The sequence below is a fragment of the Tenrec ecaudatus genome, chromosome 18 (assembly GCF_050624435.1).
Source record: "Tenrec ecaudatus isolate mTenEca1 chromosome 18, mTenEca1.hap1, whole genome shotgun sequence".
NCBI classification, from domain to species: Eukaryota; Metazoa; Chordata; class Mammalia; order Afrosoricida; family Tenrecidae; genus Tenrec; species Tenrec ecaudatus.
In genome coordinates, this window is record NC_134547.1 from 17,422,300 (window position 1) to 17,448,408 (window position 26,109).

The 26,109-nt window shown below is 46.6% G+C and overlaps 1 long non-coding RNA gene across 1 annotated transcript in view; it reads left to right on the plus strand.

Moving 5' to 3' along the window:
- LOC142432739 (uncharacterized) overlaps positions 1-24,809 on the plus strand; it is a 34,926-nt gene extending 10,117 nt beyond the window's left edge. Inside the window, exon 3 of the long non-coding RNA XR_012780909.1 lies at positions 24,778-24,809. This is a non-coding gene — a long non-coding RNA (uncharacterized LOC142432739). The remainder of the gene's footprint in view (positions 1-24,777) is intronic.
- The last annotated feature ends 1,300 nt before the right edge of the window (positions 24,810-26,109 follow it).

The window sequence follows — 26,109 nt, forward strand, 5'->3', positions numbered from 1 at the left end:
TAACTATAGCCGTATTAATGATTACAGTTGTATTTCTTTTAAACATTAAATTTGAGGAAACTATTGAAAAACAACAACAACAAAACCTGGATTTTGGGGGGCTGCCCAGGGAAAGGCACACAATGGGCAGGAAAACGGATTGAATGGGGAGGAGGTATTGGAGCACAGTCCCAGGAGAATTCCTCAGGATATGGGGGGCAGTGCTTACTTTGTCCTTCTTGAGAGGACCACACATGGGAATGTTCACAAACACAGAGCTCAGCAAGCCATCTACGTCTTTCCTTGGTTGTGGCTCGTGTGCGTGGAAAGAGATCTTTCCTTCTCGGACACACAGCTCCTCCATCTCTAAATGTCCATGTACACGAGGTGGACCTTCCCACAGTTCCAAGATAGACTTTGGAGACAGACAGTTTTCTCACCTACTTGTTGAGTGGCCTTGGACAAGTGGCGTAGACTCCCAGAGCCTAACAAAATCAGGGCCAAGTGAAAGAATGTGTCACATGTTGAGACAGTCAGTTCTGAGCCAGAGTGTGCTCTGTAATGGCAGCGTGACATCTTGTGACACATGCTGTCGCCAAAGGTGTTCAGGTTACTGCTAGGAAGGGAATGGAGTCAGGAATGTCTGGAATTAAATCTCTCTGCCACATTCTCAGGTTGGCTGGGGACCATATCCCACTCTGCACTTTGGCTTCCTCCTCCGGAGAAGGGGGAAATCGGACTCAGAAGGCCACGGGAGAGTTATCAATAAGATGACAGGTGTAAATGGCTCAGTGCATGGCTGGCACCAAAAATGGTTCTGTAAATAGCAACCATGATTATCTATGCTTTTAAACACCCATGTTTCCAAGAGTCTTGAATGAAAAATTCCTGATCTGATAATTTCCAAATCTCTGCCATCCCTACGTCTGGCCTGATGCTTGCCCTCTCTTATCAGACTGTATATTTCTGCCTGTTGGGGGGTCTTTTTGGCCTTTTGGCATGCCTTACATGTTTTGTTGAAAGTCTAACATGATGTATCGGGGAAGCAACTGAGATAAAAGGCACTGGGTTGAGGGTTGATGCTGGAGTCACGCTGAGTTGACTCCTTGCTCTTCTTGTGTCAGAGGTTAACATTTCCTCCTCTGTGAGATTTGGTTTTTCCTCCAGATTTCAATCTGAACCTTGCCTTTCTTACCTTTTGTATTCCCCAGGTCTTGATCAGCCCCACTCCCATCCCTGCCCTTCCCACGATGATAATGATAAGTGACACAGTGAGTTACTTGATATGACCCTTCTAGAAATGGCCCTTGTTATTCAGACTGAAAGACTGGATTAAAAACAACAACCCTGAGTCAATTCCAACTCACAGACACCCAGTTGGACAGAGTTTAACTTCCCCTGTGAGTTTTTGAGACTGTAAATGTTTACTGAAGTAGAAAGTCTCATCTTTCTCCCTTGGAGTGCCTGGAGCTTTTGAACCTCTGATCTTTGGATTGGCTGCCCTCTGAGCAACCCACTAAGTCATTGGGGCTTCTGAATGACTGTATAGGACTGTGTACATGTGAGGTGTTTGCGGCCTTCCAGAAGGATTGGATTGCTTGCCAATAATATAAATAAGGTAGAGGGTATCCTTATGGGGTAGCAATATGCAAATAAGGTATATGGAACCTTAATGGGGACATTGGTCAGTATTATCATTCTACTAGGTTAAGTTAGCTGTCTCAGAAGCAGAAAGGGAAAATCTCACTACAGGCAAGAAAGAGGAGCTCAGAGTGGAGCTGGTATTTTGGATGTTGAGATCCTGGTGTGCTAAAGGTCCATGATCCAGGAGACCATGAGCTGTGATCCAAGAGAAGTAGTGGTATCAGAAACAGTAGTGCCAAGAACATGAGACAATGGTGGGTTTTCTGTCCCCAAGATCGACAAAGCTGAGTGCCTTTGGGCAAGAGGATTTCTGGCAGAGCAGGGTGTCTCTTGGGCATTTGCCTGGGGGAGCTAGGTTTGCCAACCCATGGATTCAGAGTTAAGTGCCTTTGGATTGGGACTGACTGGCAGGGTGGAGTGCCATTTGAGCATTTATCAGAACTTTGTAACCTCAGTGGAGTAGGGCAGAGGTCAAGGGGCTGCATGGCTGAGAGGTCAAGGACCAGAAAAAGGTGTCCCCGCAGGCGATAATGAGAGAGTTTGTCCTGACCACAGAACTCTATCCAGAGCTTTTCTGATCCTGAATTATAATCTGTTAACTCCTTCATAAAGCCCATAATTGAGTTAGGTTTCAGGAGTGGGGAATACCTTGGGTCTTTGCTTCGTAAGCTCAATGCACGTGTGATCCAAGTGAGTTTTATGAAGGACAGGACAAGTGTCAGTGTTTGCAGTCTCCAAGGGGTACACACTATCTATGGAAAGCAGGGCTGGGGCTCACAACTGGGCACCATAAACCATGGGGGGAAGGTCTCCCATATTTAACAGAAGAAAAGAACACCCACCCATGGAGAACTAGGGAAGGCCGGTGATGAAGAAGTCAAGAGACCAAGAGAGCAACGGAGCAGGAGCCTAAGAGCCCAAGTGCATGTGGGCCCCAAGTAGTCTTGGAGCAGACCCTGAGGGGCAGGGTAGGGGCCCTCCTTACAGCATGCTCCTGAGCAAGGACAGAGCCAAAATGGCAACAGGCCAAGAGCAGACGTCCAGAGAGTGTGCAGGGCTGTGCTTCCATCCTTTATTCTATCCCACCCGCTGCATGGGGAAGGCGTGGTTGAAGGTATTGGCTGACCTCATTGGCTGAGTTCAGGCCCACCTGTGTGATGTAGCTAAGATGGATGTGCCCAAGGTATTGGGCCTAGAGGGTCCTCGTCTGTGCATGCTCAGTTGGGTCTTCTCATGGGTGTCCACAGGCTGCCTGGTTTCTTTCCAGGCATTGGGCCTTGCAGGCACGGGGGAGACTACCCCACTGGTCCCGAAATCTAGCTCCCTAACCGTGAACATGGTCTGTGAGTTCTTGCAGTGTGCCCATTGAAATGAACGACCAAATACAGCGGAAATGTAGAGCATGCCTTGGCACGATGGATTGGTGTCAAGGCCGGTGGGGGAGGCATGTCTGACCTCTGCCTTGGAGGTACTGGCCTTGGATGTATGTTTGTTTCCATTTTCTTTTCCCCTTGTGAAGCCAAAGAAGGTCCAATGCTGCCTCTGCACCATTTTTACAGAAAGGATAGGAAGAGGGCAAACCTTTTTACGCTGCTATGGTTAGGCTGCAGTGAGCCTGTGTCCTTGTGCTGGGCATCCTTTGCCCCCTTCAGAGAGTTAGGAAATCCAGAAGGCATGTTGTTGTTATTAGATGCCATCACTTTGGTCCCAACTCATAATGACCCTGTGTACAACCAAATACAACCCTGTCTGATCCTATGCCAGCCTCACCATCGCTGTTATGCCTGAGTCCCTCTAACAGCAACTATGTCGCACCATCTCTTGGGAGTCTTCCTTTCCACATTCCTCCACCCCCACCCCTACCTTTACCAAGCACGAGGCCCTTTTCTGGGGGCTGGTTGCTCCTGATAACATATCCCACGTATGGAGTCTCACCACCTTCGCTTCTCAGGAGCATCCTGGCTGTACTTCTCTCAAGACAGATTTGTTCATTCTTCCGACAGTCCCTGCTACTTTCAATAGTCTCCACCAACACCGTCACGCAAATGCATGGATTCACCGTGGTCTTCCTTACTCGTTGTCCAAGTTCCAGATGCACATGAGGCGGGTGAAAATGTCATGGCAGCGGGGGGTGGGGGGGACAGGAGTAAAAGGAGATGATTCAAGGAACACAGGAAGAAATAGTTTGCTTGGAAACTGATTATGGAAGCAAAGGCACAATGCTGCTTGATGTGATTGAGCGATGCAGTGACATGACATTGTGCTAATACATTTAAAGAACAACAACAACAACAACAAAGTCCCATAGGTCCAGCAATGGATGTTGGGCTTACACTAAATCCTAGCTCCAACTTAAGGACAATTAATTTTTACATCATGTCCCTGCTTGATACTCAGCCTCAGGGAGGGAACACAGAGGAGATGGGTGCTATAGAGAAATGTGGTGAAGAAATCCGATGGTGCCCAGCTGTTAGATCAAATAGCTTCAGACATCTGCGCCCATGAGTTATTAATGAGGTGCACGTGGAGGAAGCAGACCATCATCAGTTACAGAAGGATTGGGAACCATCTAATGCGAAGCCGAAGGAGGGATTAGCATCAGAGTCTCAAGTGTGAGACTCTGGTTTGCAGAAGGCAACGGATGACACTGGGAGCCCACGATTCATTTATGGAACTGCACGGGAAATGAGCCTGCGGAGAACTCCCTCCATCCGCAATTGAATGACAGGAAGAGAGTGGTAATTAAATGGAGCACATTAGAGAGTTGAGTATGGACGATCAAAGTATAAATTTCACTCGAACGGTTAAAACTTTGTCAGCAGATTCCCCCCAATAATGCATGCTGGACCTTATCTGGTTTGCTGAATTTTCTGCATTTTTGGTTTTTATTGCTCTGTTTGTATATATGAGGGTGTATCTCAGGGGTGTTAGGTCACTGGCATCACCATCTGGAAGTTATGTATTCTTTTGTTGTTCGGTATATGAAACCCAGGATTGATGGGCCTATCTATAGAGCAAGTAGAATAAGGGTTTAGAGGGGAGGTGGGTACAGTGATGGTGGGGCGGGTGAAGGGGCGACAATGTCAAAAACTCCATGTACAAAAGGAATGTTTGGAAACTGTGGTAGCCAATGTACAATTCTGCTGGACAAGAATGACCTATGCAACGACATGATTAATTTGTTCATCCCCACTTAATAATAAATAAATAAATAAAAAGAAAGAAAGAAAATAGCATGCCTTGGATCAGGTGCATCTTTGGCCTCCCAGTCACATCCTTAGCCTTCAACACTCTAGAGAGATAGATCAAAAGGACATAGAATCAGATATTTCCCTTCCCTGTTTTGGAATGTTCGAGGAGACTGTCCTCAGGTGCAGTCAAGTTGGCTCCTCCTCATAGCTGCCCTGTGCAAAACAGACAGACGCACTGCCCAGTCCTGCACCATACTCACAAGTGTTGTTAGGGTCAACCCATTGGGCAGATCTAAGAAGATTTGTTGACTTTGGGGTGTTTTCCTTTGTGGGAGGAAGAAACTCTTTTCAAACCCTTTACATAGCAGTCTGAAAGTCAGAAGTCCCAAGAGTCTCTACATTTGAGATACAAACAATTCATTGTAACCACGTTGTCAGGGGAGCCAGCCTCTAACAAGTCATCACAGGCCCGGCAGGCGCAATTGTACAGCGATGATATGTAAAGATTACAGTAAAGTCATAGAGCATAAGAGAGATAGAGAGAAAGTAAAATGAAGGAGTCAGACATTTCATGATAGCATGCTCACTTCAGCCCCACTTAGTAGTCTACGTGGGGATATGGAAGGTGGGAAAGGCAGGGAAGAGGGAGCGGGGAAGGACAGGGGGAGAGGGGAGAGGAGACAGGAGAGAAAGTAACTGGGGGAGAGGGAATGGGAGAGAGAGCAATTTATTACTAACCAAGGCTTAAATATCTTTTGGGGGCGTGCAAGCCCCATCAGTACAGGTAAAGACACACGTCACAGGAGGGGTTGGACTATAGGTAATACAGTAATTAGAGGGGGATGATCTAGGGGTGTATACGCAATAGGAAGGGGAGGGATTAGGGGTATACATGTGACATGATGGGCAGATCCTAGATTCAGGACGGGAGCTTAACTTCAGATGTTACTGAGCAGGTTTGACTCCTTCTCTGGCTCTCCATGAAAATAATTACTATGCTTATCAGTAGGGAGTGAGCCCCACCTACATGGACCACACAGTAGTCTGGTGGCTGAATGCCCTCATAACGAATATCTCTAAGCATCTGACCTCCCACCATGTGCTGGTAGACAGCCTGTAATGTTTGGCATAACTTTGGGGGAGACAAAGCTGGGGAAAGTTTGTTTATATCCCACACCATGTGTAACCACCGAGCCATCAGGGCTCCTTAGACGCACAGACTGATGACAGTTGACATTCACAGAGTCCTTCACAGGTGGAGAAGGGTTCCATTAGTTGTCAATGGCTGTTTTTTTCAGAAGGCAATTACCAGCGCATTTCCACCACCACCCCACAATACCACTGGGTAGTTCTGAACTTACAACGTTTTGTTCTGGATGGTGGCGCATCAAACGATGCTCCGTGGCCTCCACCTATTTGCCCGAAACAGCAGCACCGTTTGAGGGGCCACCCTCCAGAACAATTGCTAAACCTAGACTGGTGGAAGCTTTAGGAAGCACACGTCTCCACTCCAACACTGAGTCTTGGAACCTCACCGTGAATTGTTGGGCTCTTTTGATGCCAAGTCAGTAATTGGAAACCACCAGCCACATGGTACGAGAACAGCAGAGCTTTCTAGTCCTATAAAGAATTACAACTGTGGAAATTCACGGGGCAGTTCTACCTTGTCCTATAAGGTTGCCATGAGTCAGCATCGACTGGATGGCAGCGAGCTGAGAAAGTTCTAAGAATCTCTAATTCTAAATTCCTTGCCTGAGAATCCCCTAATGTCTGCCGTATCTGAATCTGATATTTGGCCTGTCTCTTCAGACCGTGTTCACAGAGCCCTTGCCACGTGGCCAGCAACTGGAGGTAGAAAGAGAACTGACAGGATTTGCAGGAGGCCAGGCCTGGAAGTGACAGAGAAAAACCATTTCTCACATCCATTGGCCAGACCTGAGTCACGTGGTTAAAGTCAACTGCAAAGGAGGCTGGGAACTGTTGTGTAGCTGAAGGTCCGGGAAGGAGAGAAGCGAAGGTGTTAGTTATTATTAGCAATTTCTGCCTCACCCTACAGACGGGGAAACTGATACTCAGAGGGGAGTTTGGCGATCAAGGCCAGCCAGGCTAAGTAGGTCTGGAAGTGAGGCCCCTCCCCTCCATGGCAGTAATGGATAACTGCTTTCACAGGATTGCTCAGGTTGTACATAAATCTTTGTCTTCACCTTTCTCTCTCCCAGTGGATGGTGGGTTTGAACTGTTCACTGTTCAGTGAGCAGCCTAATACTTAACCTATTGTTCCAAGAGGGCTCTTGAGAGACCAGCAGGCCCCAAGTAATGCTGAAGAGAGGGTGCGGCCCATCATAAGACCTCAGGTCCTGGCTCCCAGAGGAATTCCTCAGGAGATTAAGGGTTTGTTGCCTACGGTGTTTATTTGCCCAGGCCCAGGCATGTGTACTGCCAAGAGGCCCTTGGCCCTTCTCAAGATACCTTTGCTGGGTGAACTTGACCATAGTTGAAGCTTCAAATTCCACCTCCTTCCAGGAGTGTCATAATTTGGCTTTAAGCAGGTTGCTATTACAAATGTCTAATACCTGGACAATCAGACTAGACATCTATTATCTGTATCCTTCTACCCCTAAGTGTTGACCCTTTCGATGCTGGGTTCTGAGGAGTTCTGGGGGTGTTGGGTGGGTTAGACTCACACTTGATTTGGTGCCTACTCTGTACCTGGCACTCTAACTGCTGAAAAATAAGTGACAAAATGTGGACAGAAAGGGGCGGGAAAGCACAAGGCTCCGGGCACAGTGAGCTTCTGGTAAGGGTGACTGGAAAACCAGGGGTGAACGATGGTGAAGATTCAATCCCATGAGAAATATACTCAAGGTCAATGAACTATACATGGGAAGATGATTGAAATGGGAGAGATGGCGTTGTTACCTGTTGTGCCATTCTAGCCATTGATCATTGTGGATAATTGCCAGTGAGTGAGTAAACAATGAGTGACTACAACTGAAAATGAGCATAAATACCACCCCAAAGGGTTGTTACCTAGCTTCAAGTAGATGGTCCACAGTGGAGGCCTCTGGACTCAGCTGGGACTGTTAGGAGCCATGGGGTGGACGTCAACCCACGTGACCAAGGAGAACTGCCTCAATCGATCTTGGTTGTAATCTCAGGAATAGATTGTCTTGACCCGTCACCACTCAAGAAATACTAATTGCTATTGTTGTGAGTATGAGGCACACACAATTCTAAGTTCTCAGAACTCTATCCTAGATAGCTTAGCCTTGTTCATGATGAATCTCTGCTCCCCCACATCAAGCTGGTAACCCCTCTGCCTCCATTTCCACATCTGTGACAACTTGTGGGAGGACCAATGGAGTTCATAACTACAACATGTACAGCACACAGTAAGTGGCTAATAAAGGCCGGCAATCTTCGTTGTGTTTAGAGTCCTTCATTCTAGCATTCAATCTACAAATGACGCTCACGGTTTATTCTTGGAAGCTCTTAAATCAAACCCCCCCATCAAAACTGGGTTGTAAAATCAAAGTGCATTAAAACTAAGGACCATAGAATTACTAGCCACACACAGCAGGGCTGTTTTGAGAATGAAAGAGGACCCTATTAATAATTAAGCCAGGATAGGAGGCGTTAACCAAACTATCTTGGGCGGATTCTGAATTCTAATCACAACTTTACAAGGGGATAGCACTGCTCCAGCCCTGGGGGTGAGGTTACAAAATAAGTTTCTTGGTTCCAACTCTGAGCAAATACCCTTTGCATAACTGGCTTTTCTCAAGGACCAAGAGTTCCACAAAGGCGGGTGAAAACACATAGTTCCTTCCACCAACAGAGATTCCATGGCTCAGCGACAAGGGTGTGGACGAACATCCAGCCCCGAACTCCTGCTCCTGCTGGGGATGGAGGATAGGACCTCGGGCTATGTCTGTTTCCTTGGGTACACAGGTGTGTCATTGGAGGAAGCCTTTAAAACAGATTAGATGACACCCCTCGTCTGCTCAAAACCCTCTCCAGGTCCAGTCTCCCTAAGGGTAGAAGCCCCATGTCCACTCTCCTCTTCTTCCCCACCACTTGCCCCATCACTCATCCTACACGGTTCCAAGAGACTCAGAATCTCATCCAAATTGCAGGCACTCTCCTGCGTCAGGGCCTTTGTTCCCTCTACTGGGAACAACTCATTTCCTCCAGATGTCTGTGTGAAGAAATCCCATGTGTCCCAGTTGCCATGTAAACAGTCTTCTCAGGGAGCGCTTCCCTGATGATCCCACTCTGATGGTATTTTTCATAGATTTTTGTTTTTAGCATCTTCGCACTCCAGCCTCCATCCGGAGGAAGCCATGGGGTAGGGCTCAGAGCTGTGGGAGCCCAGCCCACCCTGCCACCCTCTCCTTGGATGCAGGTCATGGCGAGGGCGTAGGCAAGGGCAGGCAGAGGTGGAGAGAACTGAGAGACTCCAGGCTGTTTTCTACTCAGAAATGTTCAGACGAAGAATCATGGAGGAACCCACAATAGAGACCAAGCAAGAGATAGAGACAAAGAGACTAGAAGAGAGACATGAGAGCGACAGACAGAGGGGCTGAGGGAAAACGCAGAAATACCCACACAGTCAATCCTATGTTTTCTGGATGGAGCAGAAATCATACAGCAGAGACTGACCATGTGGCAGGGCCAGAGCGGTGGCTCAGCCCAGGGGACAGGGTGGCCTAAGTAATGTATGCAGGTGCTGTCCTCCATGACATCAGAGGTTGGCGGACATTATCCCCATTGCTGGTCTTCAGTCAACAAACACCTTATCAAGCACCTGCTACTTCCAGGCGCTGTGGTAGGCCTTAGCGGTACAACAGGGAAGAGAACAGAAAAACTCATTATCCTTGTGGAGCTCATACTACAGCATGCATGGGTCAGAGGGAGGAGTAAACAGTTAACAGGAGGTAGACCGAAATAATTCAATGGGATGGGATATTAGCTGTGAGCATCTCTGCAGTGGGACCCTAGCTCCGGAGGGTGAAGTCTAGCAGGAGGGAAACAAGGAGGGAGAAGAGATGGGCCTCTGGCAGACCACGAGGCCCGGATGCAGAGAGCCAAGGATCAGACAAAGCTGCAGAGATAGCCAAGTTCTTTACAGCTTGCCAGCAAGTGTCCATCCACCTGCACAGAATTGACGTGACCTCTAGGGTGGAGAATAAGGGAAAAGGTAGCTTCTCAGAGTGTAAGGGGAAAAGTCTGAGCCGTCTTTTCCAAGAACCAAGGCAAAAGCCCACACAAAGGACCTCGTTTCTCCTTAGTACAAACCCAACCCAAACCCAGTTCTGTCTAGTAGGGCTGCCAAGCTGCAAGCTTTTCAAGCACTGAGGTGCCACCTCTTTGTCCCACAGAGCACCTGAGGGGTTCCAGTGACTGGCCTTTGCTGAGCAGTTCAGCGCCTGCTTATCTACATGATCCATCCATCCATCCGTCCCGGGGCGGGACGAAGGATCCAAGTTCAGTGCCAGATTGCACAACAAGGCGCAAGCCAGGTCCTGCCTGGGGTGAGGAGAGTCCATGGTGGCGCCTCTCCAAGGTTAGGAAAGTGCAGATTCCTCCCCATTGAAAGGTTAGGGCTGCCCATTTCCTTCTGGATCAGTGGAGAAATGAGTTAGGCTTGGCCCAACTTTCTGATTCTGGCCTCGTCTCTCCTTATGTGCCTTTGCAAGCAAGACTTTAAAAAGTGGATGAAAGAGAGACCACTAGCTAGGCAGAGCTAGGCAGATTTGGACACCTCCAGCCACACATTACACAAACACGGACGGACATCTGCTACGGCCAGGGGGCATGCAGGGTCACAGCTGTGATGGTGTCCTCCCTGAGCCCAGTAGACATCAAGCCAGCTGGACCCAATCTCTGGACACATGGTTGGAAAGGATATCATGAGAGGGTTTCACAAAGGTCAGAAAAAGACATGCACCCAGTGAGAGACAGACAAGAAGAGAACAGCTTAGCGACTGGATGGCAGAGAGTCCTAGAGAGGCAGGCTGCCTATGTCCTTGTGCCTCCAGGTCTTCTTAGTCTCTCTACTTTGCTCCACCAGGGTCCCACTAGGTCTGTCTTTCCCACTTCCTCTGTCTTTCTGAGACCCCTCTCCCTCCTGCTGGGCCCTGGGTGATGTAAATTCCACTGCTTGTCCAAGGAGCCCACCCATAGGACAGGAGGTGTCATCACAGGAATGTTGGGAGATATCGATCCCATAGATTGCCCAGAATTACCTTCTACTGCCCTTCATGATAACCCTTCTCTTTTGAGACCCTTTCCTCTCCGGAAAGGATCCCATCAAAGCCAGCCAGTGTCAGTTGATGACCGACCTGGCCTGCCAAACATGTGCAGAAAGGACAGTCACAACCTTTGGAAGCTAACGTACTTGCATCAAGGCACCAAACGTCTCTGGAAAGACGTTCCCAGACTAACTTGGGAGCCCTTTGAAAGTGAGAGGTCAGAGAAGCCTAATCCTGCCAAGAGCCACCATTCTGCTGCCACACACACTCGTGACTGTGGCTGAAATGTATCAGGTGTTTAAAATCCTCATCAGTGCACTTCTGGTGTACCGGCGTTACTCTGCAAAACCTTTTTTGGGGGTGGGGGAGCTGGCCTGTGTGACTCTAGTTTTTCCATGACCCTTGCTTGACCAATCAGAGTAAAGGTCTCCTCGTTCCCTTTCATGCAGTCTCTGTTTCTCAGCCGTGCAACCCAGACGGGGTCTTTCTCGCCCATCAGCTTTGTCTTGGTGGCTGCCACAGAGAGTGAGAGCGTGGAAGAGGCCTAGAAAAAGAAGGTGAGGGGAGAAAGGAGGAACCAATCCCCATGATCAACGTAAACCCCCTCCCAGGGTGAGGAATAACAGAAAAGTGGGTGAAGGGAGACAGCAGTTGGTACAAGACTTGTAAATAGAAACTTAAATAAATTATCAAGGGTTCATGAGGGAGGGATTTTGGGACAGGGGGTAAATGAGTTGTGTTAGTCTGGGTACGCTGGAGAAATAATCCATAGAAATTCATATGTATATAAGAAAAAGCTTTATATACAACAGCAATTGAACATAGAGAAAGCATCCCAACCCAGTCCAGTCCAAGTCCATAAGTCTGATGTTAGACCATATGTCCAATACCAGTCTATAAAGTCCTCTTCTGACTCACAAACACATGCAATGACGCTGAATGCAGGATTATCACAAGCCAGTGGGGAGAAAGTCTTTGGATCCAGTGGTGTTGTAAGCATCTCAGTGCTGGCATGTGGCTTCTCCAACTTCCAGGGCTGCATCAGGGTAGGTCCATATGGCTTCTCCACAGGGATAACTAACAGGGAGTCAGCAGAGAGTCTCTTGCCTCCAAGGAGGAAATCAGGATTTCCCAGAATTCTCAGGAGAAGGCCATACCCATACAGAGGCTTTATTAGCTATACAATGATTGACAAACTAGACTCCACTCCTTCACTCACAATCCTCAAATCAACACCAGATTATGAAACTACCACATGAGCTGATACCAAGGGCTCAAGTAGAAAGAAACTGTTTTGAAAATGATGATGGCAACATAGGTACCGATGTGCTTGACACAATGGATGGATGTGTGGATTGTGATAAGAGCGGTAAGAGTCCCCAATAAGATGATTAAAATAAAAAAAGAGACAGACATTGAGTACCATACGAAGACAAGGATCAAGATATGCACCAACACACACACACACACACATTCATAAGGACGTCCATCAACACTATCTAACAAATGCAAATACACAACTTCCATTAATGGCCAAGGTGAAGTAACAGGGATCAGATCAACCCTCCCCTTAGAAGCTTTAGTAGAAAGAGACTGGCCAATGTAGAAGAGGTGGTGAGGGCACGGATCTGGAAGAAATTGTAAGCAAGGAGGCTGGTGTCCCGTTTCCCTCTACATATCTTTCCAACCCAAAGGAGAGGTGGAGACAGTTTTCCCAGCTTACCTCTGAAGCATAAAGGAAGGTGAAGGGCAGGTAAGACACGTGTCCTATCAATGGAGGCGACCAGCAACAGTGCCTGCTGGGTGGAGAGAGACAAGATATTCACATTCCCTCCCCCTCCGCCCCTCCCTCAGTGATTGAAAAGGTAGACTCTTGGGTTGTGGGTCTCAGACAAGGGTGTGGTATAAAGTCTGGAGCACTGGGATGCACCTACCTGGGAAGAGGAGGGACACTACAGAGGACCAGCCAATAGCAGAAGACCCACTAGGAAGCCAGCCTATGGGGGTCGTCCATTAGCACAATGTGAAGTTTGGCTCTACAATGTGCTTGGTGTCTTAGCCCAGCTAAAGGTCTTGTGGACTTCTTTTCCAATGTATCCTCTTCAATAAACTCACTCTGGTCCAAACTTTTCTCTGACACTGGTCTGACGTTTGTCCCTCACCTGATCTCTTTCTTGGGAATGGGATAAGAACTGAAGAGCGCAGAGGCTTCAGATGCGGAGCCTCATCCCAGGTAATGGAGAATGTATGTGAAGGACCAGTTTTGGAGACACAGGGCAGAAGGCAATGACGGACAGTGGTACCTGAGAGGTGAGAACTGAAGGTGGTGGGGCGCTCTGTCATAGTCCCCGTTTTATAAGAGCTTCCATGCTGCATGGCAAGGATGGGGACACCCACAGGGTGTTCTGGGCATCTGGAGTTGAGGAGACGGAGTTGAGAGACTAAGGAGACCGAATTCACAGGATGGCAGGTTCGGAGGGAGCTACCTGGACAGGGAATAGTGGAGATCTGCAGATTTCCCCTTGAGAATTCTGAGTCCTGCTCAGTGCGTGTGGGAAGAAAAATCCGCACGGATGGAGAAGGGACAAGCTAAGAGTGTGAGGTTCCTCGGGTGGGGAATACCTCGACTCTTGGCTTCACAGGAGAAAGAATTCACATCAAAGCCTGTTCTGTCACCAGGTGGGTTTTTATGAAGGATGGGAGAAGTTTCAGGTTCATGGTCTCCATACAGTACCCGCTCTTTCAGGGAAGTGTGCCGAGCCTCCTGGCAGTTCACAACTGGACACGAGCCGCTGTGTGGAACAGGGCACGCACACGTGCGGAACTGAGGCCAGTCAAAGAGAGGAGAGAGAGTCCCCTCCGCCCTGCCACTGGCTGGGAGCAGGGTAAAAAGAGAGGAAGTGGGAAGAGAGGCTGTGGACTCCTGAATAGGCCTGGAGCAGGTGCACGTGTGCTTCCTGCCTCCAACCAGGAGCAGAATAAAAAGAGGGTGGCCTTCCCGCCGCCAGGGTATTTGAAACCTCTGGCTAGGGAGGCGTGATTGAAGGTATTGATCGACCCCTGTGGGAAACAATGATTTCTCCCAAGTTGTCTCCCCAAATATATGCCAAAGTCAAGACGTTGCTTGCTACACCTGTACACTCGGAGATCAATGAAAGTTGGTCAGAGGTTATTCTCTTTAAGGGTTTCAGCCATCTAGAGCAACCAGACTGTATAGTCTGACCCACCCTACGTAGGACCCAATTCCTTCTGATATTGATTCCTTGAAGGAGCGTCCGAAGGCAAGCCCGGGACCACTCATTGATGACTAAATTTGGGCTACTATGTTGAGTCTAGGGTCCACCCATCTCGCCACATATGTACCCCTATGCCCTCCCTTGACTATTGCGTGTACACCTCTAAGTCACCCCTCCCTGCCCCTTCCCCCCCGGCCTATTGCTTGTATTGCTTATGTTACAACTGCTTCCTAGGAAGTAGATTGTTCTCTGTAGTCAGAGGCTTGCATGCCCCAAAAGACATATAAGCTTTGGTTAGAAATAAAACCTCACGCAACCTCTGTCCTACCCTCTCATCCCCCACCTCCACGGGGACCATCAAGAGGAGCTGAAGTGAACATGCTACCATGAAATGTGTCTGACTTCTTTATTTTATGCTCTCTCTCCCATCTCTCCTCTCTCTCATTTCTCTAGGACTTTACTATGATCTTTCTATGTCTTAACTGTACATTTGCACCTATTGAATGCGGGATTAGTTGTGGGTGGGGGCTGGCTGCCCCCACAGACCCCATTGGCTGAATCAAGCCCACCTGGGCCTAGTTTGTTCCACAAAGGTGTACCGCCCTGCCCACCTGGCTCCGGGGACCTGAATTGGCTTATGCCCCATTCGAGGGTCTTCATGGGTGGCTAATGGTTGCCTGATTCCTTCTCAACCCCCCTCTAGGATAAAGGTGACCATACTTTAACCTTGGTAAAGTAGGACACCGTCGATAAAACTCGTATCCTGGCTAAATAGCCACATGGCAGCTGAAAACCATATACCCTAGCTCGTCGTTTATTCTTTAAAAAATGGGGACTTTTTAAAAACGCTGCAGGACACAGGACAAATTGTTAAAAATTGGGACTGTCCTGCCAAAAGTGGGACGTCTGGTCACCGATTTCCCTCTTTCCCTGTCTCTAGCTCCCTAACAAGAGAATTTAAGGAAATCATGTACTTACTTGTGCAGGGCTCGGAACAGTGCCCACTTTCAACAATCAGATGGAAAACAAAGGTCCTAATCCCCTGCCCACTGAGACTCAAGAAAGTCTTGCTTCAGAAGCTGGGAAAATGAGCTCTCGACTCATCACTGCTCTTGACCCACTGAGCAAACCTTCAACCCAAGACCTAAAAGATAAAACAACTTCAGCCTAGAACAACCACAAAGGAACAGATGTCCCACAACATAACCCAGGAATCTTCACAGGAACACACGTATCCAATACTCACAAGGTAAAAATGACAATGTCTGAAAAGGTAAAGAAAATAAGACCCCTAATGAGGAGGGGAAAAAATCCATCTAAATCAAACCCCATCTGAACTAGATGCTAGAATTTGCAGATAAGGTTATCACAACAGTTACAACTGTATTGCAAATGTTCCAGGTGTGCAAGAGGGCGCAACATTAGACAATCAACCTCACAACCACATAAGAAAAGAAGGGCCAAAAAAACCACATGATTGTGTCGAAGGATTCAGACAAAGGCATTTGGCAAAAATCCAACACCCATTCCTGGTAGCACCTAGCAATCGAGAACCCAGAAGTCAAGAAGTCAATCGATCCACCTCGGGACAGTGGGTCATTGACAAAGTGTCAAAGTGCATTAGATGGGGGAGGACACTATCTATTTAGCAACCAGTGCTGTGAAAATCTAGATATCCATTTGCAGATGATTGAAACAGGGCTGATAGCTCCACCCATCATCTGCTCCAAACAAAAACTAACACAACTCCGCCTCCCCCACCAAATGCAAGAGAGATCAAAGGCCCAAAAGTAAAGCCTAAAACTGTAAAGACCATGAGGGACAAGATGGGGAGCTGCCAAGTGTCACTTTGATGACGAAGGTGAGCCTGACTAGCCTTGCTGTTTGTCAAAGGCCTCAAATGCCTGTTCAGAGAGGACCGTCAATAAGACACACCTGAGAAGAATGGACGCATTTGAATTCAGGTGCTGGTGGAGATATTGACAGTACCGTGGTCTGCCAGAAGAGCAAACCACTCCTGTCTTGGAGAGAGTACCATCAGAAGGCTCCTTAGATGAAAGCATGGAGAGACTTTGTCTCATACTCTGGGAGTGTTGTCAGGAGAGATTCGTCCCTGGAGAAGGGCATCATTGGGCACAGCAGAATCTCAGCACAAAAGATGAAGCCCCTTGACAGGATGGAGGACATCGTGGCGATGTCGGTGGGCTCAGGCACAGGCACGATTGTGAGGATGGGTCAGGAGCGGGCAGCGTCTTGTTCTGTTCTTCTTGTTGTTGGACTTCGAGGGGCTCCAGGAGAGCCTGTCACTGTAGCCGCAGGCAGACAGAGGGTTGGCTGGAGACATTCGAAGTTCGCTCCTGCAAGCGCTGGCCGAGGGAACTAGCCACGTTTCTCCTGAGTGCTTTCAGAGTTCTGTCTTGACCCCACACGTTAATGCACAAAAGCCAGGTTTTTACAATGATGATGGGATTATTTCTTTTACTTTTTTTTTGATGATGGGATTATTAGCAGGTTCGTACACTGATGATGGGATTATTATTAGGTTCTCACAATGCTGATGGATTATTAGCAGGTTCTTACACTGATGAGGGGATTATTAGCAGGCTTTTACAATGTCACAGGATACAAGAAGACAGCTTCTACAACGATTATTAGGAAATGATTTATACCTACATTTCTCCATGATCCATTAAGCCACCATCCTCTGAAGCTTCATGGGCCCTTGTTTATCCAAATTAGGGTGATGGTTCCTGTCTGGCTACTTTTCTTACTGACCTTGGTAGCCTCCTTCCCAAGGTGAAGTATCCCTGCAGATTAAGCTTAAATGGAATTTTTACCATACAGGAGGGGACTGGTACATTTTGAAGTTTTAACAAATGAAATCTTAAATTATTCTGCAGTTGTCATATTGATTTGCCCTATATCAGTATGAGTTGGAATGACTAGACAGCACCCAACAATAACAGCCACAATATGCGACATAGCCACACTATCAAACATGGCTGAAAACACACAAACAGCAAAAGAGAAACTAGATGACACGTTGGTGTTAGGTGCTGTCCATGTCACATGGAGGACATTTTTAATCATCAAAGAATGTAAAGGAGGAAGAGGTGTCAGAGGATGGGTGTCATCCGGGATTGAGAAAGTCCATGGGTGAGGCCGTGCGTTGGGTTTCTTTTACAATGGTTAAAATTCCGTTAGGATGTTCTGCACACTCTGGCCCCTCCTTAACAAGTCAGTAGGGTAAGATCCAGCAGTCGCTCTATTTGGTATCAGTCCTAGAAAAATAAGAGTCATGACATGAATGTGTTAGGTAGAGAGAAGAGGGTCTAAAAAGGGGGGTTGTCTCCTCAATGTCTGTATAGGGCCACGGCAGAGGGGTTGGAAAGAAATTAGGCACCCATTAGACACCTATGAGAAGACCCAAACTGAGCATGCTCAGACACAAGCCCCCTAGGCTCAAGTAGGAGTTCCACCTGGGTGCACAGACTAGACCCAGCCCCATGACATCACACAGGCGGGCCTAAATACAGTCAGTAGGATTAGCCAATGCCCTGAATCACACCTCCCCCAGCCAGTGGGGCAGGAGGGAAAAAGAGCAGGTGGAGAAGCCTGGCACTCTCTCTCCCTCTTCGCCCCTGGGATTTCTTATGGCTGCAAGTGTGGTTTCAGGCTCCAATTCCTGTACACTTTCCACATGGTTTTACAGTGGTGAAGCCCTGCACAGTGCTTTCTTCGCAGTCTTGTATGTTTTCCTAAAACAGCGTGTGCTTTTGAGACTGTAAAACCTGACACTTCCCTTTCCCTCATAAAAGTCGCTTGGATTACAGACGTGCTTCTGCCATGTGAATTCTTCCCGCGCCACAAAACAAGTATGGAGGTACCTCAATCCAGGAACTTAGCAAATAGACATGTATATGCCCATGTTCATCACTGCACTATTCACACTAGCAAAACGATGGAAGGGACCCAAATGTCCATCCATGAAAGCGTGTAAACAAACTGCAGTACATGCACACGGGAGAACGGGATGCACTGTTCAAGAACAGCGATGGGTCTGTGGGACACCGCATAACGCAGCTGAACCTGGGGGACGTTATGCTCAGTGAACTACGTCCATCACCCAAAGACAAATAATTGTAGAAGGCCACTGAAGTCAGAAGTCTAGAAAAGGTTTCCACACGAACACCAATAACCTTTGATGCCTCCCTGGGGTGGTCGGGACAGGAGGAGACATCTCTAACTAGAGGATAGACACATGTGCATTGAGGGAAGAGGAAGGCAAACATCCCACCCCCCCAAACCAACAACCAACCAAACCCCAATAAAACCCCACAAACCATCACAGTACAGGCTAAACTCTCACCCTGGCCTCTTCTTGAGTTATAACAGTTAGACTTTTGCAAGAGGCTCAATTTTCTGGCAAAGAGCAGGAACAAAAGACGACAGGCCAAATTGCAGTTTTCTCCAAAGTGGAGTTTTCATGGGTGCCAGTGAAGCCAACACCTTGGGGTAGGGCTCACAGCCACATCAGTCACCACAGAGATGCAAATTAAAGCCACAAGGGGTTACCACTGCACATCTGTCAGCATGGCTACCATTCACCTGCATGTTGGGAAGGAGATAAAGCAATGGATGATCTCACAGACGATGGGTGGGAATGTGAACTTGTACAATCACTATAAAGACAGGAAGTTATGAGGGTATTAAAAAATGTTAGACTCATAACTACTATGTGACTCAACCATTCCACTCTTCCATATTTGTTCCAGAGCAATGAAAGCAGATGACCTGCACACAAGTGCTCAGAACACCTCTAATTACAATGGCCCCAAGTAGGAAACAACCCAAATTTCCCTCCATGGCGATGGCTGGGCCACACACCATGGAGTAGCCATACAGTGGATTCTTCTCAGCAACTAAAAACACCAAATGGTGGATACACACCCACAACATGGCTTAACGTAGCTTTGGCTTGTCATTGCTGGTGTAATCGATCACCACAAGCTGAATGGCTTAAAGTAGCATGGCTTCTGGAGATGAAAAGACCCAAATTATTTGTGACGGATGCATTTCTTCTGAAGGTTTCGGGGGTGGGGATGGGGGTGAGGAGCTCCTGTCCCTTTCTCTGTACTGTGTCAACCTCCTGCTTGCTTGCTTTGCTGCTCCTGCATCCCCATGATGAAGAGCCTTGTCTTTGTGCAGCCCTGGATACAGGATAATTTTCTCATCTGCAGATCCTAATAACTTAATCTCATCTGCAAAGCCCCTTTTGCTATGCAAGGTAACCCAGTCAAGGCTCTAGGGATTAGGACTTGGACATCTTTGAGAGGCCATTATTCAGCTTACTACAAGCGTCAACATCATTATGCTGAGTGAAAAAGGACAGACAAAAGAGAGTACATGCTTTATGATTCCATTTAAATGAAACTCCAGAAAATGCAACCTAATCTCTAGACACACAGAGCCGATCCCGGTTGCCCAGGGTGGCGGTTAGATTGGTGGCAGGGTGGGGTGGGGGTGGGGTGGGAATAGGAATTAGTAAAGGGCATGAGGAGACTTTTGAGTGAGATGCACAGTTTACGATCCCAATACCAGTGATATCTCACAGGTGTGTAATATGTCAAACCTATCAAACTGTACATGTTAAATATGTGCCGGTTATTGTATACTAGTTGTATCTCAGTCAGGCAGTTAAAAGAAAATCCAGCTATGGAAGGGTTTGGTGAGTCCTGAAAGAGTTAAACAAGAGCTATCATCTGACACAGCAATTTCTTTAAAAAAATCATTTTATTGGGGACTCATACAAGTCTTATCACAATCCATCCATCTATCCATTATGTCAAGCACATTTGTACATTTGTTGCCATCATCATTCTCAAAACATTTGCTTTCTACTTGAGCCCTTGATATCAGCTTCTCATTTTCCCCTCCTTCCCTGTACCTCCTCCCTCATGAACCCTTGATAATTTATAAATTATTATTATTTTGTCATGTCTTACACTATCTGACATCTACTTTCACCCACTTTTCTGTTGTCAGTCCCCAAGGGAGGGGGTTATATGTAGATCCTTGTGATTGGTTCTCCCTTTCTACCTCACCTTCCTTCTACCCTCCTCCTATTGCCACTGTCACCACTGGTCCTGAGGGGCTCATCTATCTGACCCAGCAATTTCCCTTCGAGGTAGATACCAAAAAGAATCAAACACAAGGACTCAAACAGATACAGTCACACCCTTGTGTACAGTGTCCATTGCAGCATTAGTTACAAAAGCCAAAAGATAGAAACAATTCCAATGTGCATCAACAGGTGAATGAGGAAACAAAGCATGTTATATACAGACAACGGAATATCACTTGGTGTGGTAGTTACATAATCTGTTGTCAATTGGAGACGTAAGGGTGAAGGGGTGCAGTTTAGTCTGTCAATCAGGTGGCAGCTTGATGACCTCATTTGGAGGGACTAAGGAGGTCAACAGCTCATTGGAGACGGGACACCCATTACTCCTTGCGAGACATTACTGTCCACAAGCCACATGAAGGCACACTGATGGAGCCAGAGCCTTGGAGCTGGAGAAGCCATGTGGAGACCCATGCCAGTGTTAAGATGCTTCCATCACCACTGGATCTACAAGACTTTCCACCCACTGGCCTGTGATCTCCCTGCACTCAGCATCATTGCATATGTTGGCTGAGTCTGAAGACAGACTTATAGACTGGTATGGGACATATGGCCTAATATCAGACTTATGAACTTGATCTGGACTTGGCTGGGATGTTTTCTCAATCGTCAATTCCTCTCATATATAAAGCTCTTTCTTATACACACATGAGTGTCTCTGGATTTGTTTCTCTAGTCATCCCAAAGTAACACACTTGGGCAAAAAGAGAAATAAAGTTCCAATGCATGCTAAATAGGGATGCACCTTGGAACCATTATGGTGCGTCAAATAAGAGGACAAGCATGATATGATCTCACCTATGAAATAGATCGAGTTGGGAAATGTCTAGAGGTCAACGTGGAATGCAGGGGTGGCAGGTAGGGGGAAACGTAGGACTCATTGCTTCTGGGCCACCGATTCCCTGTTCAGGATGGTGGAAACCCCAGAAACTGATAGAGGTGATGATTGCACACTGTAATGAATGTTAATTAATGCCCCTAAATCGTACATTTAAAAATGTTGAAGTGGCCATTTTTAACCTAAATGTTTTCTTGTGATTCGATGAAGGTTTACCGAGCAGATCATTAGTCTCACACTGAACACTTCACACATGTTTTATTTTAACTCATCCACTGCAATCCTCTCAAAGTACCATCACCCACTCTGCTTTCTCTCTGTTATCTGTTTCTCTTCCCTCTTCTTTCCTAGCCCTCTGAACTTTGCCCTTCAGTAACTGTTGCCCCTTTCATCTTAAATTGTAGATTATCCTACCGCAGGGGTGAGTGCAGTCTCAGAACAAAGTCCCCTGTCTAGGGTGTGGGGGTCTCACAAGTTTCTATCTCACCAAAAGCGCTGCGATTGGTTATGAGTTTGAGTTTTGTTCCACATTTTCTCGCTCTTTCTATCAGGACTTTCTAATGGGACCCTTTTCAGAGCAATTAGTAGAGGCAGCTGTGCACCATCTCATTCTTCTGGCTCAGCTGTGTGGAGACTGAGGTTTGTGTAGATCACTAATCCATTGGACTAATTGTCTCTACATGTCTTTCAGTTTTTCTCACTCTTTTCATCAGATGGGGACAAACCATTATGTGTCCCTTAGATGGCTACTCATAAGCCTTTCAGACCCCAGTTACTTTTTATCAAAGTAGGATGCAGTACACTCTCTTTGTGAACTATGCCATGGCAGTTGAACTTGGCGTCCACAAAGGCTATGATCCTGGCAGGGGAAGCCAGCCCCTAACACATCATTTTGGGTCCGGTAGGCGCAACTGTACAGCGATAATAAGTAAAGATCGTAGGAAAGTTATTGAGAGCATGAGAGATAGCAGTATTGAAATAAATGGAATCAGACACGATTCATGGTGCATGCTCACCTCAGCCCCGCTCGATAGTCCACGTGGAGGGAGAGACCGAGAGAGCTCTAATGCTAGCCCAGGCTTTTATCTTCTCTGGGGACGTGCAAGCCCCCTAATTACAGGTAAGGACATACGTCACTGGAAGGGGCTGTCCTGTGGGTAATACAGTAATAAGAGGGGGGTGGTCTAGGGACATACACACAATAGGAATGGGAGGGATTGGGGTTATACATGTGACAAGATGGGCAGATCCTAGGTTTAGGATGGTGGCTTAACTTTGACCTATTCCCTAGATCTCCATAGGAAGCATTATCAGTAGGGTGTAAACCCCACCTACTTGAACCAAATACATGTCTGTGAGCATCACCCCACATGATCCTAAGCTCTCAGCCTCAAGGACTCACTGTCGCAGAGTGCTTGGTAATGTCTAAGAAGTTTCCATACCTGTGTCCCCTGTATGCTCTACCACATTCATGGATGTATTTGTAGCAAAAGTAAGTACAAGTGTGAAAATATCTTCTGTTAAATCTCTCTATATTTTCATGGGTAACTCCCGCTGACCTTCCCATACCTGTTCAACCTGCATGCCTATCCAAGGAATAATATATATTTTACCACAATACAAATGTAACCAAGAAATCTGTCTTGGAAGAAGTACAGCCAGAATGCTCCTGAGAAGTGAGAAGGGCAATCCCCTCACAGAGGGGTCTAGGGGAGGAGATGAGTCAGTTAGGGTGCGAGGTAGTACCGATGAAGAATACAGCTTTCCCCAAGATCCTGGATACTTCCTCCCCTGCAACTATCATGATCCGAATACTACCTTACAAGACTGGATAGAGCAGAGGTTGTACAATGGTGCATATAGGAGCTGGAGGCACAGGGAATCCAGGGCGGATGATACCTTCAGGACCAGGGGTGTGAGGGGCAATACTGGGAGAGTAGAGGGTGAGTGAGTTGGAAAGGGGGAACCGATTACAAGGATCTACATGTGACTTCCTCCCTGGGGGACGGACAACAGAGAAGGGGGTGAAGGAAGACGCCGAATAGGGCAAGATATGACAAAATAATAATCTATAAGTTATCAAGGGCTCATGAGGGAGGGGGTAGCGAGGAGGAAGGGGAAAAAAAAAGAGGACCTAATGCAAAGGGCTTAAGTGGAGAGCAAATGCTTTGAAAATGATTAGGGCAAATAATGTACAGATGTGCTTTATACAATTGATGTATGTATATGTATGGATTGTGATAAGAGTTGTATGAGCCCCTAATAAAATGTAAAAAAAAAAAAAAGTGAGAAGGACAAGGTTTTGGCCCATTGTTTTTAGGAGAGACCCATCCCTGCAGAAGGACATCATGCCTGGTAAAGTGGAGGGACAGAATAACAGAGGAAGACCCCCCTCCAGATGAATAGACACAGTGGCTGCAACCTTTGACTTAGACACAACAACTGTTAAGACAGCACAGTGTGGGAAACAAACACCAAGGGAAATAGGTCAAGGACTCTCGTCCTTAACGTATCACAGAGGGAATCTGGAAAGCTGGTCTTCCACGGTAGGAAAGCCTCCACTGTGGTAAGTTAGAGGTAAAGTCCAAGTCCATGATCCTGCTTTAAATATTCCCACAGATTCTCCCCTAACAGCCATGCTGCCTTAAAGTGAGCACCTGGTTGATTTAATCTCCCTATAGAAGCAGACATGATCTTTTTGGTCTCTCTTCCCACAGTGACACCCCCCCCCCCGCCCTTGTACCTTGTGGTAGTTACATAATCTGGTGTTACTTTGGGACTTTAGAGGATTAAGAGCGAAGGGGTGGAGTCTAGTTTATCAAGGGGTCACAGCCAATGAGACCACTGTGTGGGCATAGCCTTCTCCTGAGGATTCTGGGAACTCCCGTATTTTCCTCCTTGGAGGTGAGAGACACTCTCTCTTTCTGCTCACACTCTGGGAGTCATAGCTGACAACACACATGGAACTACACTAGTGCTCTGAGCTGGAGAAGCCCCATGGAGACCCCTGCCAGCACTGAGATGCTTACAATGCCACTGGATCCAGAATACTTCCTACCCACTGGCCTGTGATCTTCCTGTATTTGATGTTATTGCACATGTTTCATGATTCTGCAGAGAACTTTATAGATTGGTATGGGACATATCAGCTAATTTCAGATTTATGGACTTGATCTGGAGTGGGCTGGGATATTTTCTCAATATTCAACTGCTCTTATATATAAAGCTCTTTCTTATATACAGATGAGTGTCTATGAATTTGTTTCTCTAGTCTACCCACAGTAATACATACCTTCCCCCAATGCAGGTATTAGGTTTTCTCACCTGTAGGTTCAGGAACCTTTAGGTAGATACTGCCCACCTTGTAACACATGTAACTGCTGAATATGCATGTCTTAAGGTTACCTATAAATGTTCCAAGATACTAATGGTTCTCTTTGACTTCTCCCAGTTCCACGTGGACCATCAAGAGGAGCAGAGGTGAGCCTCGTGCCATAAATGTGTGATTCCTTTATTGTATTCTCTCTCCTAACTTTGCTATTCTCTATGACTTTAATATGATTTATATATATTATTGCTGTGCATTTGTGCCTTCTGGCCCTTTGGTTTTTGGCTGGTTTGATTCCTCTGACCACACAGGACCAGGCAGTGTTTCATTCTGTTAACAAAGGGCTGCTAAAAGTTGGACCCAATTTGATAGCATCTAACAATAAAAACAAAAAGTGAAACAGGAAAGAACACTCTATAACTCATTCTTTGAGGCCAGCATGACCTTGATACTAAACCCAGATAAATCAGGAGCTGATACCAAGGGTTCAAATAGAAAGAAAATGTTTTGAGAATGACGATGGCAACAAATATACAAATGTACTCGACACAATTGATGTATGCATTGTCATAAGACCTTTAAGAGACCCCAAAATAAGGATTTATTAAAATAAAAAAGGTTTAACCAAGGAGGCCAAAATAAGAAAAAAGAAAGACCTGTCTGTTGAAAATGACAAATTATTTCTGAAATAAACTATAGACCCAAATCATTAGAAAGATAACTCGTGTTTATGAATTGGGATATTTATGATCACACTACCCAAAGTGATAGACCCAATGTTCAATGCAATGTACATTTTGCAGAAATAGAAAAACCTATTCAAATTGTTAATACGGAATTTCAAAGGAACCTCAAATAGCCAAATGAATTTTGAAAAGAGTAAATTTTTTTTCTTTTGAAAACATACTATAAAGCTATAGGATTCAAAACAGTTTTGCACCACTATGGACTCAGACATGCAGACCATGACACAGAATGGATTGTGTCTCTGTTACTTTCAAGTATCATTTCAACAGGTACATAATTCCAGGTTGTTGTTTTTTTCTGTCCTTAACATTGAAATATTTTACTATTTCTTTAAAGGGACGTTTGAATAACTCTCACCCCTTTCTGTTCATGTTGGTGTTGTTGTTAGGTGCTGTGGAATTGGTTCCGATTCAAAGGGGCCCCGTGCACAACAGAAGGAAACATGGCCCAGTCCTGCTCCATCCTCACCATTGTTGCTATGTTGGAGCCCATTGTTGCACCTCTGTGTCCATTTCTCGTGTGGAGGCCCTTCCTGTCTTTCACTGCCCCTCCACTTTTGCTCTACAGATACAGTGTTTGAGTCACCTGGCTTCTTTCAAGAATTTTTTGTTTTTCCTCCACTCAGCTTACATAAGAAATACTCAGGTGTGGCTTGTTTGTTTAAAAAATTTTTTTTGTGCTTGGTATTTGTGGACTTACTGGATCTGT